The sequence below is a fragment of the Nicotiana tabacum genome, chromosome 10, assembly GCF_000715075.1.
Source record: "Nicotiana tabacum cultivar K326 chromosome 10, ASM71507v2, whole genome shotgun sequence".
In the NCBI taxonomy this organism is placed as follows: domain Eukaryota; kingdom Viridiplantae; phylum Streptophyta; class Magnoliopsida; order Solanales; family Solanaceae; genus Nicotiana; species Nicotiana tabacum.
In genome coordinates, this window is record NC_134089.1 from 100,747,333 (window position 1) to 100,767,815 (window position 20,483).

The 20,483-nt window shown below is 37.1% G+C and overlaps 1 long non-coding RNA gene across 1 annotated transcript; it reads right to left on the reverse strand.

The window, feature by feature from the left end:
* Positions 1–11,924: 11,924 nt before the first annotated feature.
* On the reverse strand, positions 11,925–17,490 carry LOC107766076 (uncharacterized). Its single transcript, XR_012695661.1, has 3 exons — positions 17,182–17,490; positions 14,962–15,032; positions 11,925–12,107 (listed from the first exon to the last, which is right to left on the reverse strand). It is a non-coding gene; the product is annotated as an uncharacterized LOC107766076 (long non-coding RNA).
* Positions 17,491–20,483: the final 2,993 nt, after the last annotated feature.

Below are 20,483 nucleotides of genomic sequence, written 5' to 3' on the forward strand. Positions count from 1 at the left end.
GTAATAAAAGTAAAATAAATAAAACTAACAGAAATGAAATCAGTTTCATGCTCATTCCGTTTTTAACTTCTTATTTCATGCATTTGACCAAGCTCAATCCTAAAACATGAGAGCTATTAATTACTAATGGGCTTTGGTCATTCACCGCTCCCCACGGTCCCATCACATTCGCAATAATTCATTCAAACAATTTCACAATTTAACCGCAACAATCAACATAATAAGGCATCCAAGAAAGTAAACAAATAGATAAATCGAAGAAGTTAGAAGAGCATGAATCAAAGCTATCGAGGGAACCATATAAAGATCTTTCGTTCACCCCTTCCCTTCCAGTTCTTTATCAACTCTTATCACCTAGATAGTATAATCACTTAAATCGAATTCCGCATAATTAAATGAATCCAACTAACTGAAAGTATTAGACAAATGAGCTCATTTTAACACAAAAACATGTGAAATTCCCACTTCAAAACATTACTATCAGAGAAAGTGACCAAGAGATCGACTATCATGTGCGACATGCTGAAATTTTCCTATTTAATAGTGAGAACGACCTGACGAAACATGATATTTAAGCTGTAAAATATTTGACAAAATTAGCTTATTCACAAGTGACTTCACTAATACTTGGACTTTAACAAGAAAAGGATGCATGTCTAGACTAATATCTCGAACTTATCACAGTATGCATGCCTATAGGACTATTATTCGACTTAGTAGGGATTCAAATGTGCCTATTGTCGCACTTCCTTTTTCCTACACCCCCGGGAAGGTATATGTAAAGGGAGTTTTTCCAATTAAAGGACAATCGAAACGGGATTTATTTTAAGAAATTCAGAGTCGCCACTTGGGAGATTTATGGTGTCCCAAGTCACCGATTGAATCCCGAATCGAGGAAAATATGACTCTGTTTAACAGTCCGCAAACCAGAAATCCGAATAAGGAATTATGTTAATCCGGGAGAAGGTGTTAGGCATTCCCGGATTCCGTGGTTCTAGCACGGTCGCTCAACTATCATATTCAGCTTATTTATCTGATTTTAATACATGTTGAACCTATGTGCCAATTTTAGCTTTCAACCGCTTTTATTCTATTATTTTTAGAGAAAGTTGAACGTCGTTTAAAACGTGTCTTTGGATCGCGTCACATGAAATGCACCCGCAATCCTGAACACATTTTATTCAACGTTTTTGGGATTTGACTTGGGTCACATGAAATGCACACCCGAGTTTAAGAAGGTAAATTATTAAAAGCGCACCTAAAGTGACTAATGCGTTATTATCTTTGGGGAGGGCTGTGAAATTCGCTAAACGGCCCATCTCGAATTCTAAGTATTTTATTATAGACATTTAAGAGGACCCCGCAATTTATGCATTTTGTTTAGCAGGGCTCGCCTCATTTATTATTTAAAGGCCAGCCTAAAGCAAACTACAATTTTCTACTTAGTTTGTCTCTAATAATAAAAGAAAAGGCCCTAATTAATTAGTATTGTTCAAGAACTAATATACTTACGCCCTTGACTTTTATTCAAAATTTCAGTAATTCCCTTGGGCTTCAAGCTCAGCCCAGTAAGAATAAAACACAGTCAAAACTCAAGTTGGGCTTCAGACAGACTTCATTCAGGCCCAACCTTGACATTCAGGCTTATTAACTTGCAAATGATGGAGCTATTTCACATTTATTCAAATCAACACTTGACATACTCATATGCTCATCTCAATAAAATTCAAAACAGCTAGACATCTAAACCGACTGGATTGGATTTATATTCTAAAATTCAGATTTTTCTTATCTATTTACCTACTTTTGAACTTCTGGATATTACTAAAGGCAAAACAAACAGGGAAACGTGAATTGAATTTTAACAAAAATAGTCATGAATATAAACCTCAGATGAGCAGGCTAAGTAACTTAATTACGAAATTTTACTTACACTAACACGAACAGGTTAATAGCCTAACTTCACACTTTATTCACATCTAATCATCAAACAGCTAAACTAAACTACTTAATGAAACGCAGATGTTGATATGAGTAACTAATCTACTGATATTAGCTAATGCAATACAAAGTTGTTTGAGACGTCTCTTCAGCTTGAAATTAAAATTAATGTGGATATCATACGCTGATCTCAAAATCAATTGCAACACCCAAACAATTTCTGATTTTTTTTATTTTTTAAAACAAAACCGTTAAACTAAAGCAAGTTCTAAGCTATACTAAGGCTACAGCTGGATAACCACAAATTAACAGTCCCAAACAATCCAATTAGGTACAAATTACGCAGTCCGAGTTTCGTGTGAATATAAATCCAATTAGACTACACTACACAGTTACATATCATTAATATCTACTTAACTACAGATGTATAGTCGTCTAAACATGCATCATCCAGTAAACAAATGTCTGAGTACTTTCATTTCATGTTCATCTCAAAGCTACATCGATTTGAGTTCAAGTGTGCACCTGGAAATGAAAGAAGGAAGCAGAAAAATGAGGTATCAGCAGTAACCAACAGCAACAGTAGTATTCAACACCTGAAAATGAATCAGTAGACTAATTTTGAAACCAAGGGATGTGATACGATAGTCAGACCCTAATTTCAATCTTAGTGAAACAGCAGACCTCAAACCCGACTCGACTTAAACCCTTTTTATTATCAGCTAACCAGGAATTGCTTCCATACTAGGAGAAAACTTCAGAAAATACCAAATGACTCAATGAAACAGTGTATTTTTCTGAAATTCTGCAAACGTTTTTGATTTTTTTTTTCTTTATCTATTTCTGTGTATCTCTCTTCCTATATCTCTCTTAGAATCCCTTCCAAGTTTTCTTAGTTCTCTGCCCCTGTATATCCAGTGTATCCAGAATGTATATCGAGTGTATACCGCTCTCTCCGCCCCCTTCTTTTTTTTTCCTCTCTGAATTTCCTAGCCTTCTACCCTCTTTGAATGTTTTCCCTCTCTCAAAATCTCTTCCAAGTTTTCTTAGCTCTCTGCCCCTGTATATCCAGTGTATCCAGAGTGTATATCGAGTGTATACCGCTCTCTCCGCCCCCATCTTTTTTTTTTCCTCTTAGAATTTCCTAGCCTTCTACCCTCTTTGAATGTTCTCCCTTTCTCAGAATCTCTTCCAAGTTTTTTTAGCTCTCTGCTCCTGTATATCCAGTGTATCCAGAGTGTATATCGAGTGTATACAGCTCTCTCCGCCCCCCCTCTTTTTTTTCCTCTAATATGATTTTCAGATCCTTTAAATGGACATTCAATTAGTGCATTTTCCACTACAAATTCAACTTTTCGTTTCTTTAATCATCCACTTAATGTTCACTCAATTAGTGCTTTTAGTTAATTTGATAATGCAAATACTACCCTACCACTATTAGAAGCTTCTCAATTAGTAAATTGGCCCAACCAGATTTTCCTCTTCTTATTCTCAATGGGTTTGGCTGAGTTTTGGTTTTGGGCCTGGCTAAATTGGCCCAACCAGATTTTCCTCTTCTTATTCTCTTTTCCTTTTCAATTTTCTTTTCCTTTTTCTTTTCAACAATTAAAACTAAAATCCTAATTAATTATAAAACACCAAATTAACTTAAAAATACTAATTAATTCTAACTAATAATTATCACAAATAATTAAATGCCAAATTAAAAGAAAATCACACAATTTGACTAAAATTACAAAAATATGTAATTTTTTTTTTATTTTTATTTTGGTAAAACATCTAATTATTAATTAATTCCAAAAAATGTAAAAATCAAATCTCAAATGAAAATGCTATATTTTTGTATTTTTAATGCATTAACAAAATTAAACATGCACACAAACATATGTGAACAATCAGGAAAATCACACAATAATTTCTAAAAATAACACATAATTAAAGAAAAGACCTAATTATGGGAATTCTTTTAGAGTAATTCGTATGAGGCAAAATTCGCGTGCTCACAGCTGCCCCTCTTTGTCCGGAAACATGAAGAGTTTTCGTGCAAAGATAAAGTGAGCGGATACGAGCGATTTTTGCCTGTTTGAATACTCCGTGGGGAAGCATTTTTGAAAGATTTGACCGAACCTCTGCTTCAAAGGTTTCCTACATATCCTTGGCTATAAAGGAATCAGGTCAATGTAGTTCGGGAAGTTTTGGTAGCTGGGACTACCATGAAGCTGCGGTTTTGCTGTTACTTCTGTTGCTGCTGCTGATACTGCCTACGGACCTCCTTATTACACCATGACAAAAATGAAGAAGCTAGACTAAGCTATAATCTATGCTTTACAAAGATTTATTTCCAAACTTGATCTTGTGACTGATGTTGCCTTGTCAATTTGTGCTTCCTCCGCTGTTTCTTTACTTATGGCTCGACTTGTGGTCTTCCTTCTGATTTCTACTGGGGATTTTTGTTGTAACCCTCCGCTTTACTGAATTCAAACTTCAATGTATTCCTCTGTTATATGGGCGGGCTCCCAACTTCAAAACATGAAAAATGTAAAGACTTAAATGTATTCCCTGCTCTCCAGGCGGGCACCTGACCGCTAAACTTGAACTGCTTCTCCTTGTTCTCCAAGCGGGTACCTGATTTCTAGACTTGAAATGTATTCCTTGATCTCCAGGCGGGCTCCTGACTACTAACTTGAATGTATTCCCTGCTCTTCAGGCGGGCTCCTGAATTCAACCAAAATAGATGAAAACAAAGGAAATTTTGCTGCCCCAGTTTGGGTATCTGGGAACATATGTAAGTGTAAAACGAATCACATTACCAAATATCAATAAGAACTTGAAAACTAAAACTTGAATTGTACTCCCTTGTTCTCCAGGCGGGCTCCTGACTGTTGAACTTGAATGTATTCCCTGCTCTCCAGGCGGGCTCCTAACTGCTAACTTGAAATGTATTCCCTGCTCTTTAGGCGGGCTCCTGAATTCAACCAAAATAGACGAAAACAAAGGAAATTTTTCTGCCCCGGTTTGGGTATTTGGGGACATATGTAAGTGTAAAACGAATCACATTACCAAATATCATTAAGAACTTGAAAACTAAAACTTGAATTGTACTTCCTTGTTCTCCATGCGGGCTCATGACTGCTGAACTTGAATGTATTCCCTGCGCTCTAGGCGGGATCCTGACTGCTAACTTGAAATGTGTTCCCTACTCTTCAGGAGGGCTCCTGAATTCAACCAAAATAGACGAAAACAAAGGAACTTTTTCTGCCCCAGTTTGGGTATCTGGGAACATATGTAAGTGTAAAACGAATCACATTACAAAATATCAATAAGAACTTGAAAACTAAAACTTGAATTGTACTCCCTTGTTCTCCAGGCGGGCTCCTGACTGCTGAACTTGTATGTATTCCCTGCTCTCCAGGCGGGCTCCTAACTGCTAACTTGAAATGTATTCCCTGCTCTTTAGGCGGGCTCCTGAATTCAACCGAAATAGACGAAAACAAATGAAATTTTTCTGCCCCAGTTTGGGTATCTGGAACATATGTAAGTGTAAAACGAATCACATTACCAAATATCAATAAGAACTTGAAAACTAAAACTTGAATTGTACTCCCTTGTTCTCCAGGCGGGCTCTTGACTGCTAAACTTGAATGTATTCCCTGCTCTCCAGGTGGGGTCCTGACTGCTAACTTGAAATGTATTCCCTGTTCTCCAGGTGAGCTCCTTACTGCTGCTCTTGAAAGTATTCCCTGCTCTCCAGGCGGGCTCCTGACTGCTGCGCTTGAAAGTATTCCATGCTCTCTAGGCGGGCTCCTGACTTCATTGAAACAAATAAAACAAAGAAAACTTTCTGCCCCTGTTTGGAGGTTGGGAACATATGTGAGTGTTAAAATGAATCATATTACCAAATATTACTAAGAATTCGAAAGCTAGGTCCCATTATCCAGGCGGGTACTGGCAATTCTTACCTAAACGAAAATTTTAAATCTAAGTTATATCTTCTAAAGGTGTGACTTCCGCTAAATCTTGTTGTCTAAGAGGGTCTTAAAGTTATCCCATTATCTAGGAGGATCCTGAAAACTCCTAATTACATCCTATCTTAGACATGCAAACTTTGAAACCAACTTATATTCCCTAGGGTATATTCATGCTACTTATGATTGTTTTGATTTTTTTTAAACTAGGTCTCATTTTACAGGAGGGTTTTGAAAATCAAAAATTAAACTTGTTTAGTGACTGCCTTTCTCCACGGAGGGTTTCTCCGAAACAACCGAAATTTCCTGCCCCTGTTTTAATCAAAGAAAAATTTTGTCAGTTTAAAATGTGGTGGTTGGTTTGTGGCCTTGACTTTGAGGGAGATTGCTCCTTCACTTCCCATGATAACTGATTTCCACTCGAGGACCTTGCTTGTTTATGGACTAACCACTTTCTCAGTCATCTTTATCACAGAAAATACCCCTTCTCCGTTCAGACCCAATTCCCTTTATCTGTTGCATTGCTCATGAACTGACATTTACCAACCTTTGTGTTTCATCGAAAATACCTTTGATTCGTTCACCTAACACCCTCCATCTTGTTGCATTGTTCTTGGATTGATATGTACCAAACCTTTGTATTTCACATGAATCCCAAAGCACGTCAATTACGTCCACTCAATGTGCATATTGTTCTTTCCTGACTTAACCCACTACATTGGACTTGAGGTCTATTGCTCCTTCACTTGCCATGACAACTTTGATTTTTGCTTGGAAGACCTCGTTTGTCACTCGTTAAACACTTTCTTTGTTGATCTCATCACAGAGAATACCTTTGACCCGTTCACCCAACATTCTCTATCTGTTGTACTATTCATGAATTGAAATATACCAAACCTTTATATTTCTCATGGACTCCAAAGCATGTTGATTGCTACCAACTCAGTGCGCTTGTTGTTCTTTCCTAACATATGCTACCTTGATGTGCTGGCCAGATCCCATTTTGTGCAATTGGTAAGCTGGAGGCAAATTTTGAAGTCATTTCTCACTTGTTCTGACCAAACCCACTCAGAAAGAGGAAGTAAACAAGACAAAAGGAACAGAGTAAAGGACAAAGGAAAGAAATGATTCCTAACAAGAAAACTACAAAGTAGAAACCTATCAGATGTGGATACCAACTCTAATGACCATGACATGCACCTGTGGCCTATTCTGTTGAGCAAGTCTGATGTTCAACTCCTGTTACACCCCTAAACCGTAAAACTGGGCTTCAATGCTCCGATTATCCAATCTGATTCACAATCCTTATTCGACCTGTGGTGCCCGAAGGGTTTTCACCATCAAGCCTCTCTCATTTTTGATTCTTTCTCTCCACTTACCGTCGCCTTACGGTGCCCGCGAGGGTTTCACCAATAAGACTCTCTCATTTTTGGATTCTCTCATCTCACGTCGCCTTATGGTGCCCGTGAGGGTTTTCACCAATAAGACTCTCTCATTTTCAACATTTTTCTGCTTGGACCAGAGTGTTTCCCCTGATATGAATTACCTTTCCTTGCTTGACTTGGCATCTCTCGAAGACTGATCGAAAGGTCTTTCTCTGGACCGTGATGTGGGCTTTTGGATGGGGTTAGAAAGAAAGAGTATCAAAAGGCTCAAAACAACTCATCATGGGTTCACAATTACAACTTTCGGAATCAGATTTCTTACAACAAACACAACTTCTGCCCCAGTTTCTTTGCTTGGGGACTTTTGGATTTTTATTTTGATGGGACCGAACCGTGAGGTTGCCTACATATCCTTAAAAAGAATCAGGTCGAACGTAGTTCATGACATAGGAATTGCTATGTTGTTGTGATTTTTCTTTTCTCTTTCTCTTTTCTTTTCTTTTCTTTCTTCCTTTTTCTCTTTTTGTTGTTTTGTTGTTGTTTTTTTCTTTCTTCTTTTTCCTCTTTTTTTCTTCTTTTTTTTTCCTTTTTTTCAATTTTCATTTTTTCTTCTCTCCCTTTTCGTTCTTTTCTTTTCTCCTTTTCCTTTACTTATCTTTTACGCTTGTTTTTCTGATCTTTGCTACTGATTCCGAAAGAGGGGTATGAAAAAAAATAAACAAGGCTCAAAGGGGTAACAAAGGATAAGGTATTTAGATAGCAGAACAAAATTTCTTCGTTATTCCAATCATCAAAACATACCAAGTACAAACAACACAATTAAACAAACCAAGGAAAACATTCGTAACATCTTTTGATTGCGGCAGACTTGATGACCATATCCACACATTCGCCTTCTACATCTGTTACATACAAAGCACCATTGGACAACACTCTCACTCTCATTACCATGAACGACCCCTGTCAATTTGGGGCAAACTTGCCATTGGCTTCAACCTGATGCAGCAGGATGCATTTCAATAGGGTTTCTCTATGTTCTATCTGCCCCAGTTTCACGCAATTCGGGCTTGAAATGATCTCAAAATGCCTTTACTTATTTCCCTCAAATGTCCCTATCATCTTCAAAATTGTTTTATTTCTTCATGACTAAATTAACTTTTTAAGACCAGGCTGAGAATACGTGTGCATGTCATGTCACTAGAGTTAACAGGAAAAGAACTATAAAAGGAAAAGAGAACTCAACAAAAATGACTAGAAATAACAGAAAACAGAAAATTGCATTAGACAGATGGTGAAAGGGTTTGAACAGCAGAACAAATAGACTAAACCGGGGTTACAACCTTAGAACAAACCTAGACAACACTAAACGAGCTACTACGACTAAACAAACTAGGCAAAATAAAAGGATAGAAGGGTTTGAGTCACAAGATAATATCCGGATTACAACCTTGAAAATAACCCGGACAACAGAAATGACAACAAAATAAACCACTAAAACTCCTCTCCAGCTGACCAAGAAATGGAGCGTCTTTCCAATTACCAAGAACGACATCTTAGCCACTGAGTTCCTCATCAATATTGCCAAGACCATTACTAACTTCAATATCATCAACTTCAGTCAACAAGTTCCCAAGAGGGTTTGCGTGCTCCCTGTCACAGTCATTGATCACAATTACCCCTTCTTAAATCATTCTTTCTATTTCCCTTTTCAAGGAACGACAATCTTCAATGCTATGCCCTTGGACATTAGAGTGGTACATGCATCGTACAGTAGGATCAAAGACTTTTGCATATGGGTCTGGAGTATAGCCGAGGAGCGGCTCAATCAGGACAGAATGCTTTAACTTTTCAAATAAGCTTGTGTAGGACTCCCCAATTGGCGTGAAACTATTTCTTTGTCTTTGTTCCCTTCCCTGCCCCTATTTTTTTGGGTTGTTGGGTGCTCGGAAATGTTGTGAAGGCAAGAATGCATTATGCGGTACTGGCGCTTGCCATAGGGAGTGACCTGGTAGTTAGGCAGATGACCAGACATTGTTCGGAGAATAATACTGAGGTGGATTATGTGGAGCTCGGGGATAGGTTTGGGGTTGGAGTTGAGGCTGGGTATATTGGTGAGGCGTACCCTTTGGTCCATGTCGTGACTCTAAAACGACCATGGCAACATCATCGTGTTCCTTCTGACCCAGCGAGCTTCTTGTGTCGTTCTGAATTGCTTGTGTTGTGGCTTTTAAAGCAGAATAACTCATGATCTTGCTAGACTTCAGCCCATCTTCTACCATTTCTCCCATTTTTACCACATCATTAAAAGACCTACCCACATCCGTGATCAAATGCCCAAAGTAAGTTGGTTCTTGAGCTTGAAGAAAGTAATCGACCATCTCTTTTTCTTCCATGGGAGGATGGACTCTGGAAGCTTGTAGCTTGCTCTCTCCATTTGAGCCCGTATTCCTTAAAGCTTTCATTAGGCTTCTTTTGTATCTTGGCGAGGGACATGCGATCTAGGACAATTTCTATATTGTACTGAAAGTGCCTGGCAAAGGCCTGAGCCATATCATCCCACGTGTACCACCTGCCAGCATCTTGGCGGGTGTACCACTCCAGAGCTGCCCCACCCAGACTTTGACTGAAGTACGCCATCAATAATTTGTCTTTATTACCGATGCCTCTCATTTTACTGCAGTAGCCTCTCAAATGGGCCATGGGATCTCCATACCCGTCATATAAATCAAACTTTGGCATCTTAAACCTATCAGGCAGTTGGACGTCAGGAAACAAGCACAAGTCTTTGTAATCCACGCTCATCTGGCTCCCTATCCCTTTCATGTTTCTTAAAGACTGCTCTAAGATTTTCACCCTCCTGGATATCTCATCTTGCTCCACTGTCTTAGCAAGCTTTTCAGTTTCACCGGGAGGCTCAAAAGGAGGAGCGATAGAGTATGAATCTGAGATTTTGAAAGTTGGTTCTGGTGCATAGTGTTGGGCATCAAGGACTTTGAACACAACCTCGTTAGAGGATCGAGGAAAAGTAGCTGGGGGAGGAACTACAAGAGCATGAGTGGTCAAAGGGGCGGGATATGATGTGCTTTTGAGGGGTGGAGTGTGAAAAGGTTGTAGGGAGATATCAACAGCAGTGGGAACCTGGACTTGTGATAGTGATGTGATAGTTGCAGGGTTTTCAGTGTAGTTAGTGGGGAATGAAGGTGGAGGATGCCCCCTGATCCAAGACTGATACATTTCTGCCATCTGCTGTTTCACCCTTTGGAAGTCCTCTTTCAATTCAGACTCCGACTTCACAAACTCCCTTGACGGGTCAACAACTCTTGTGTCCAAGTTTTTGCTAGTCATGGCTACCTTGCCCTTTGGCCTTGTGTTGAATGGATGAGTTACCTTAAGAACCACAAACCAACCACCCTTCTTTTGTGAATATAACAAAATGAAGCTATCACGTTAGCGTTAGGGCATTTAATAGCAAAAATATCACATTGCGTGCAATGCACCTAGCAACAATTAATGATTCTAGAATGACTTCGAGGGTCATAAAGTCACTTGGCATCATCCCAATTTGTCCATTTCAACCTCCCTTTTCTTTGCTTTTCTAGCACTTGCTTGATCATTTTCCTTCCTTTTTTTTTCTTCTAATTATCACTCCTTTCTTTCCTCTCATTTCTCACGTCCCATAATTTCACCCTTTTTTTCTTTTCTTTTTCCCCCTTTTTCCCCTTCTTTTTTTCTTTTAAAAAAATAAAATGATTCGATCGAACCTTATGTAGGTTGCCTACGTATCATGACGCCGCATGAATCAGATCTTTGCGTAGTTCTGGAAGAACCGGAATAAAGTAAACAAACTGACATTCTCCTTTTTTCTTTTTTATCTTAGCGACTACTCTGATGAGAAAAGAGAAATAAAACCAGCAAATCCTTTTTTTTTTTTGAATTTTCTAGACTTAAACGTTCTATGACCTATTTTAAACTCAAGATTAACGGGCATGTTTTTTTTTGTATATATCCTTTTGACACAAATACTCTATTAAGGAAATATCCTAGAAGAGAAAAATATTTTTTTTTGATTCTTTTTTTAGGAAGAAAATCTAAATAATAAACCACAGAAAAAATGTTTTGAATTTTCATTTGATATCCTGACGCAAGATTTCGAAACAAGCAATGAAAAAGATAAAACAGAATATTTTTGGATTTCAATTTTGATGGCCTAAAGAAAAAATTCTAATGATAAACAAAAGATAAAGTATGCTTTTTTTCTATGTACAATATCCTAAAGGTCTAATGAAAATAAAAAGAATTTTTTTCATCTTTCATTAATTTCCCAAAGAAACACCTCACAAGAAAAACTTTTTGAATTTTAGAACTAACACCTTAAAGAAAGCTTTTTAAAGAAGCACTAAAATAAAATTCTCTTTTTTAAAAAAATTTTTGGTCCTAATATAATAGAGGAAATATAAAAACAATTCATTTTAAGTCCTAGATATTAATTGCCTAAAGGAAAAACCATCTCAAAGGAGAATTTTTTTTTATTTCTTATAACAAAAACGCAAAATTTCTTTTTTTTTTTTTTTGGATTTTCGACTTGTAACACATTTCCACAAACAAAATAAGAAATACAATAACAAAAGACTCGGTAAACTTAACTTGACTATTACAAACTCTAACATCACTTAAAAGACTAAATACTACTATACAGGACTAGAAAATAAAACAAAAACAATTGACTCAAAAACATAAAATGGCTCCTCGAGCAGCTCCTGAATGCATTGATCCTGTGGTATCTGTCATGCTCAAACTTCAGTAAGTAGATCCACACCTGTATGAGAAAATTTAAACTAGCACTATGTGAGACAATAACATTCCCTAAGACACATGCAAGACATGATTGAGGCTATTTTTGCAAAATGACTTATTTGGCCAAAAGGTGGCTAGAAGTGCAAAATTTGGTTATGACCCCGCAAAGCCAAGAACCTAAGATTTACTAGGAAGACCTGGGTTGCCTACGTATCACGCCCCGAAAGACGAGAATCAGGTATGCGTAGTTCGGGCAGATTGGATACGGGCGAGAAATAAAAATAACAACTAATTCAGAGAAAAATATTTTTTATCTTTTGTTTTGAAAAATGATGAAACATGTAAACTCTTTTTGGATTTTCTTCTTTTTCCTTTTTTTGGTTTTCTGATTTTCGAAAAATGATGAAAAAGTACAAAATCTTTTTTTTTTGAAATTTCAAGCTCTTTTTCTTTTCTTTAACAACAATGTGACAGAAAAACATAATTGGGCCTTCCTCGCTTTATCCTCACACTTCACCTCTCTTTTTCTTTTTCATCTACCCTCAACTATCATTGGTCTGCCAAATGACCCTTTTACCCTTGAAGAAATGCAATATGTAGCACATAGAATGCATCAAGATGGTCTGTTATTTTGGGTACACCTGTCCTAGACGGACCCAACCCCTATGTTGAGTCCCCAAAGTCAAATTCACGTGATGCAACAAACGTACCTACTAGGGATCCGGCATGAGATTGTGTTATTCTAAATTTAAATCTTGGGTGTATTGTTCTAGACCTGGCTTACCCCAGCGGATAACTCGAGCCGGGGGGAGGGGGCAGTGTACCGGGAATACAGAAGTTTCACCGGCTTTGCAACTTGTCCGAACCTCGTTCTAAAATTAGGATATGACTCTAACAGAAAAGAAGTCACGCGAAGTGCACACTTCCCAGATGATTTAGAAGACTCAGAGAGAGGAGGGTTTCGTAACAATTTATATATAGTCCAACCAAATATCAAAGCGGTAAAAGCAGCATTTAGCACATTAGGCCCAACCATGTAAATAAAACCAGACAATAAATAAAGCCAAATATAACAATTATTCTAAGCTCGAATTCTTGAACCCTGAACCAGAGATTCTAGGTTCGATCCCCAGCAGAGTCGCCAGAGCTGTCGCACCTCCTTTTTCCTACACCCCCGGGAAGGTATATGTAAAGGGAGTTTTTCCAATTAAAGGACAATCGAAACGGAATTATTTTAAAAAATTCAGAGTCGCCACTTGGGAGATTTATGGTGTCCCAAGTCACCGATTGAATCTCGAATCGAGGAAAATATGACTCTGTTTAACAGTCCGCGAACCAGAAATCCGAGTAAGGAATTCTGTTAACCCGGGAGAAGGTGTTAGGCATTCCCGGATTTCGTGGTTCTAACACGGTCTCTCAACTGTCATATTCAGCTTATTTATTTGATTTTAATACATGTTGAACCTATGTGCCAGTTTTAGCTCTCAACCGCTTTTATTCAATTATTTTTAGAGAAAGTTGAACATCGTTTAAAACGTGTCTTTGGATCGCATCACATGAAATGCACCCGCAATCCTGAACACATTTTATTCAACGTTTTTGGGATTTGATTTGGGTCACATGAAATGCACACCCGAGTTTAAGAAGGTAAATTATTAAAAGCGCACCTAAAGTGACTAATGCGTTATTATCTTTGGGGAGGGCTGTGAAATTCGCTAAACGGCCCATCTCGATTTCTAAGTATTTTATTATAGACATTTAAGAGGACCCCGCAATTTATGCATTTTGTTTAGCAGGGCTCGCCTCAATTATTATTTAAAGGCCAACCTAAAGCAAACTACAATTTTCTACTTAGTTTGTCTCTAATAATAAAAGAAAAAGCCCTAATTAATTAGTATTGTTCAAGAACTAATATACTTACGTCCTTGACTTTTATTCAAAATTTCAGTAATTCCCTTGGGCTTCAAGCTTAGCCCAGTAAGAATAAGACACAGTCAAAACTCAAGTTGGGCTTCGGACAGACTTTATTCAGGCCCAACCTTGACATTCAGGCTTATTAACTTGCAAATAATGGGGCTATTTCACATTTATTCAAATCAACACTTGACATACTCATATGCTCATCTCAATAAAATTCAAAACAGCTAGACGTCTAAACCGACTGGATTGGATTTATATTCTAATATTCAGATTTTTCTTATCTATTTACCTACTAGTGAACTTCTGGATATTACTAAAGGCAAAACAAACTGGGAAACGTGAATTGAATTTTAACAAAATAGTCATGAATATAAACCTCAGATGAGCAGGCTAAGCAACTTAATTACGAGATTTTACTTACACTAACACAAACAGGTTAATAGCCTAACTTCACACTTTATTCACATCTAATCATCATACAGCTAAACTAAACTACTTAATGAAACGCAGATATTGATATGAGTAACTAATCTACTGATCTTAGCTAATGTAATACAAAGTTGTTTGAGACGTCTCTTCAGCTTGAAATTAAAATTAATGTGGATATCATACGCTGATCTCAAAAACAATTGCAACACCCAAACAATTTCTGATTTTTATTTTATTTTTTAAAACAAAACCGTTAAACTAAAGCAAGTTCTAAGCTATACTAAGGCTACAGCTGGATAACCACAAATTAACAGTCCCAAACAGTCCAATTAGGTACAAATTACGCAGTCCGAGTTTCATGTGAATATAAATCCAATTAGACTACACTACACGGTTACATATCATTAATATTTACTTAACTACATATGTATAGTTGTCCAAACATGCATCATCCAATAAACAAATGTCTGAGTACTTTCATTTCATGTTCATCTCAAAGCTACATCGATTTAAGTTCAAGTGTGCACCTGGAAATGAAAGAAGGAAGCAGAAAAATGAGGTATCAGCAGTACCCAACAGCAACAGTAGTATTCAACACCTGAAAATGAACCAGCAGACTAATTTTGAAACCAAGGGATGTGATACGATAGTTAGACCCTAATTTCAATCTTAGTGAATCAGCAGACCTCAAACCCGACTCGACTTAAACCCTTTTTATTATCAGCTAACCAGGAATTGCTTCCATACTAGAAGAAAACTTCAGAAAATACAAAATGACTCAATGAAATAGTGTATTTTTCTGAAATTCTGCAATCGTTTTTGATTTTTTTTCTGCATCTATTTCTGTGTATCTCTCTTCCTATATCTCTCTTATAATCCCTTCCAAGTTTTCTTAGCTCTCTGCCCCTGTATATCCAGTGTATCCAGAGTGTATATCGAGTGTATACCGTTATCTCCGCCCCTTCTTTTTTTTCCTCTCCGAATTTCCTAGCCTTCTACCCTCTTTGAATGTTCTCCCTCTCTCAGAATCTCTTCCAAGTTTTCTTAGCTCTCTGCCCCTGTATATTCAGTGTATCCATAGTGTATATCGAGTGTATACCGCTCTCTCCGCCCCCATCTTTTTTTTTTCTCTCCGAATTTCCTAGCCTTCTACCTTCTTTGAATGTTTTCCCTCTCTCAGAATCTCTTCCAAGTTTTTTTTAGCTCTGTGCTCCTGTATATACAGTGTATCAAGAGTGTATATCGAGTGTATACCGCTCTCTCCGCCCCCCTCTTTTTTTTTCCTCTAATCTAATTTTCAGATCCCTTAAATGAGCATTCAATTAGTGCATTTTCCACTACCAATTCAACTTTTCATTTCTTTAATCATCCACTTAATTGTCCACTCAATTAGTGCTTTTACTTAATTTGATAATGCAAATATTACCCTACCACTATTAGGAGCTTCTCAATTAGTAAATTGGCCCAACCAGATTTTCCTCTTCTTATTCTCAATGGGTTTGGCTGAGTTTTGGTTTTGGGCATAGCTAAATTGGCCCAACCAAATTTTCCTCTTCTTATTCTCAATGGGTTTGGCTGAGTTTTGGTTTTGGGCCTAGCTAAATTGGCCCAACCAGATTTTTCTCTTCCTATTCTCTTTTCCTTTTTCTTTTCAACAATTAAAACTAAAATCCTAATTAATTATAAAACACCAAATTAACTTAAAAATACTAATTAATTATAACTAATAATTATCACAAATAATTAAATGCCAAATTAAAAGAAAATCACACAATTTGACTAAAATTACAAAAATATGTTTTATTTTATTTTTTTGAATTTTCATTTTTGTAAAATATCTAATTATTAATTAATTCCAAAAAATGTAAAAATCAAATCTCAAATGAAAATACTATATTTTTGTATTTTTAATGCATTAACAAAATTAAACATGCATACAAATATATGCGAACAATCAGGAAAATCACACAATAATTCCTAAAAATAACACATAATTAAAGAAAAGACCTAATTTTGGGAATTCTTTTGGAGTAATTCGTATGAGGCAAAAATCGTATGCTCACACCTATGACTTCATTTTTAATGCATATGACGACCTTAACGTGGGATGTGGACCAGGTCTATGAGATAGGAAATTAATGGACCTAATCTACACAGGAAAATGAAGTCAAAGAGTAATTCTTGGAGGTTCACTGTCTTACCCTTAACTTTATTAACAAAAAGCTATTTCAGCAACTCATTTATGAATCTTAAAGGTTCTAAACTCTAACAATGAGTGAAATGCTTCTTCAACAAGATTTTAACCATTAACTCATGGATCCAGACAATAGAAAGCATGGACGTGAATCTCACTTTGGACAATGAACAAGCAGAGAACTATGTCATTTCACTGAACAACTTGTTTTAAGCTCGGAATTATTCACAAACGGAATACACACTGATAATGATAGATTCAGAACTATAGAAAAACAAATGAGAACACATAATTTCTAGATAAACAAATTTTTAGAAGTCAATCAGTCACTGAAGCAACTCACACGTAAAATTCTACCCTTCCTTTAATGGCTCTTTTGAAGCTCGATTCAAGTTAATAAAATCAAGATAGAGAAAACGAGACAGAGATGAACTTGCTAAACTGAAATTCTTTTAATTGACAATGAAAAATCAGCAAATGTAAATTCTTTCGATCATAAAAATCCACCGAGAAACAGCAACAAGAAACATGACCTAACAATCAACGAACGAACCTCGATCGGCACTACAAATCTCAGCTGGACTCACACTCGGACCGAATGTTCATTCAAACTCCGTTTTTTTAAATCAAAATCGAGATTTAAAAAAAGAAATAGAAGAAATAAAAGAGTTATCTATCCTTTTCCCTCTATTTCTTTCTCTCTTGCTATCTATATGTGTGTGTTGCGGCTGCGTGCTCTTTTAGAATGTGATAAGAGCTCTTTATCTCTTGGTTTGGAGAAGAACGATGATAAGGAAGGGATTTTTCGGATCATCTATGGTCAGAGTCGGTTGCTGCTCTTTTTTCGTCGACCAAAAATGCTGGGGGGGGGGGGGGTCTCTCTTAGTCTAAAAAACGGCTCCAGCTCACCTAGGGTTCTATGTTTTTTTGAGTCTTAAGAAGACTAAAAAGAAGGGTCTTAGGGTTGGTCTTGGGCCTATAGGAATTATGGGCTAAGGTTATTTGGGCTAGATCCAAAAATTACGCCTAGAAAATGGGTTATTTGAGCCCAAATTGTATTCTTTCTCTTTGAACAAGACTAAAAAAAATACTACCTCATTTACTTAATTAATCATACTTAAGTAAAAATAACTAAAACAAAACTAACTATTAAAACAAACCTATTTTTGTTATATTTTTTCAAATATCACACTAAAAGACCAAAATGGAATTAGATTAAAAACATCACAAAAATTAAAATAATATTCTTAAAAATAAAGTGGAACTATTTTTGTATTTTTTTTTTGAATTTTATGTAAGGTAGTTAAATTAAACGTGACTAGATAAAATATTAGTTAGCTAAATAAAAGAAAATATTTTTGTAATTTTTATTTTTGTGATAAAATAAAGTAAAAGAGTCAAAACTACTTGAAATAACTATATTAAACCTAAACTAAATATTTAAATGCTAAAATATATAAACTCTTGGAGAGGGTCAAAAATCACATGTCTACAGCTGCCCCTTTTCACTGGAAACACGAAGTATTTTCAGACAAAGAACGACTAGACAGGTTTTTTGATCCGACACTTATTTAGAGAGACCAAAAACTAAAAGAAAGGAGGATGTGACCGAGCCCTGGTATCTGAGTTGCCTAGATATCTTTGGCTATAAAGGAATCAGGCCACGTGTAGTTCAAAAGTAGGAACAGTGATGGAGTACCGAGGTGGAGAGCCGGTCGATGTGCCGTTCCGTCGAGGTTCCGATCCACGATCCTATTATTACATAAAAATCAAAAAATGAAAAAGACTAACTAAGCCTGGCAACTATGAGTTACAAGATTCCTATTTATAAGTCTTCTGAACCTTGATCTTGAGTCTTGAATGGTTCTTCATGCAGACGTTAGATTTGAACCTTGACGCTTGCTAGCTGCAGGTGTTAGTTCATTCTTACACGGATTCTTCGGATCAAGACTGGACATGCAGTGCTCGTGACTTCAGCCATGTCTTGAACAACTCACATCTTTCATCTGCTTCTGCATTGGGATTCACTTCCCTCTTTTTTCCTTTTCTTTCTTTTTCTTGGATTGAGACTTCTTCTTTGGTCATCTCAAACCCCCGTGCCTCGAGGTAAAAACCTTATTCTTCAAACAACTCGTGCTACCTCTGATTTGAAACTTGAAATGAATTCTGAAATGACTTTCCCCATTCTCCAGGTGGGTACCTACTATTGACTGGAAACTTGAAATGAATTCCCTTGTTTTCCAGGGGGGCGCCTGATGCCAAAACTTGAAATGTATTCCCTTGTTTTCTAGGTGGGCTCGTGATGCCAAAACTTAAAATGTATTCCCTTATTATACAGGTGGGTGCCTGATGCTAAAACTCGAAATGTATTCCCTTGTTATCCAAGTGGGCGCCTGATGTCAAACTTGAAATGTATTCCCTTGTTTTCCAGGTGGGCGCCTGATGCTGAAACATGAAATGTATTCCCTTGTTATCCAAGTGGGCGCCTGATGCTGAAACTTGAAATGTATTCCCTTGTAATCCAGGTGGGCGCCTGATGCTGAAACTTGAAATGTATTCCCTTATTATCCCGGTGGGCGCCTGATGCTAAAACTTGAAATGTATTCTCTTATTATCTAGGTGGGCGCCTGATGCCAAAACTTGAAACCTATTCCCTTGTTTTCCAGGTGGGCGCCTGATGCCAAAACTTGAAATGTATTCCCTTGTTATCCAGGTGGGCACCTGATGTCAAACGTGAAATGTATTCCCTTGTTTTTCAGGTGGGTGCCTGATGCTAAAACTTGAAATGTATTCCTTTGTTATCCAGGTGGGCGCTTGATGTCAAACTTGAAATGTATTCCCTTATTTTCCAGGTGCGCGCCTGATGCCAAAACTTGAAATGGATTCCGTTGTTGTCCAGGTGGGTGCCTGATGCCAAAACTTCAAATGTATTCCCTTGTTCTCCAGGTGGGCACCTACCATTACAATAAAATAGACAAAACAAAAGAAATTTTTCTGCCCCAATTTGGTATCGGGAACATCTGTTAGTGTTAATCGAATCCTGTTATACAAAAGAGCTCTAAGAATTTAAAAGCTAAATTCCATTATCCAGGAGTGACCTGAAAATTAAAATTAAATCTCATCTTAAGAGTGAAAATCTGAAAGCTAAATTCTATTTCCTAAAGGTAAAACTTACGCTAAATCTCATTATCTATGAGGGTCCAAAAAAACTTAAAACTAAATCTCATTATCCAAGAGTGTCCTAACAACTTAAAACCAAATCCCATTATCCAGGAGGGTCTTGACAACTTAAAACTAAATCTCATTATCTAGGAGGGTCCTGAAAATTTGAACTTAAATCCCATTATCCAAGAGAACCTTGAAAACTGGAAACTACATCACATTATCCAGGAGGGTCCTAAACACTTAAAATTAAATCCCATTATCCAGGAGGGTCCTGAACACTTAAAACTAAATCCCATTATCCAGGAGGGTCCTGACAACTTAAAACTACATCTCATTATCCAGGAGGGTCCTAAACACTTAAAAGTAAATCCCATTATCCAGGAGGGTCCTGAACACTTAAAACTAAATCCCATTATCCAGGAGGGTCCTGAACACTTAAAACTAAATCCCATTATCCAAGAGGGTCCTGAACACTTAAAACTAAATCCCCTGAGCTATGCTCTCTTCCTTACGAACAAAATTCCTTGCTCATGAACCATGCTTTCCTCATGGAAGGTTCCTGCAGATCGAACAAATTTTCTTTCCCCTTATCAAACCGCCTTTGTGCTGACAAAAATTTAGCACGACACTTGAAAAATTCAAGCTTTGATTTGGACATATAGTCTTCGTCCTTGTTCCAAACAAAGAAAA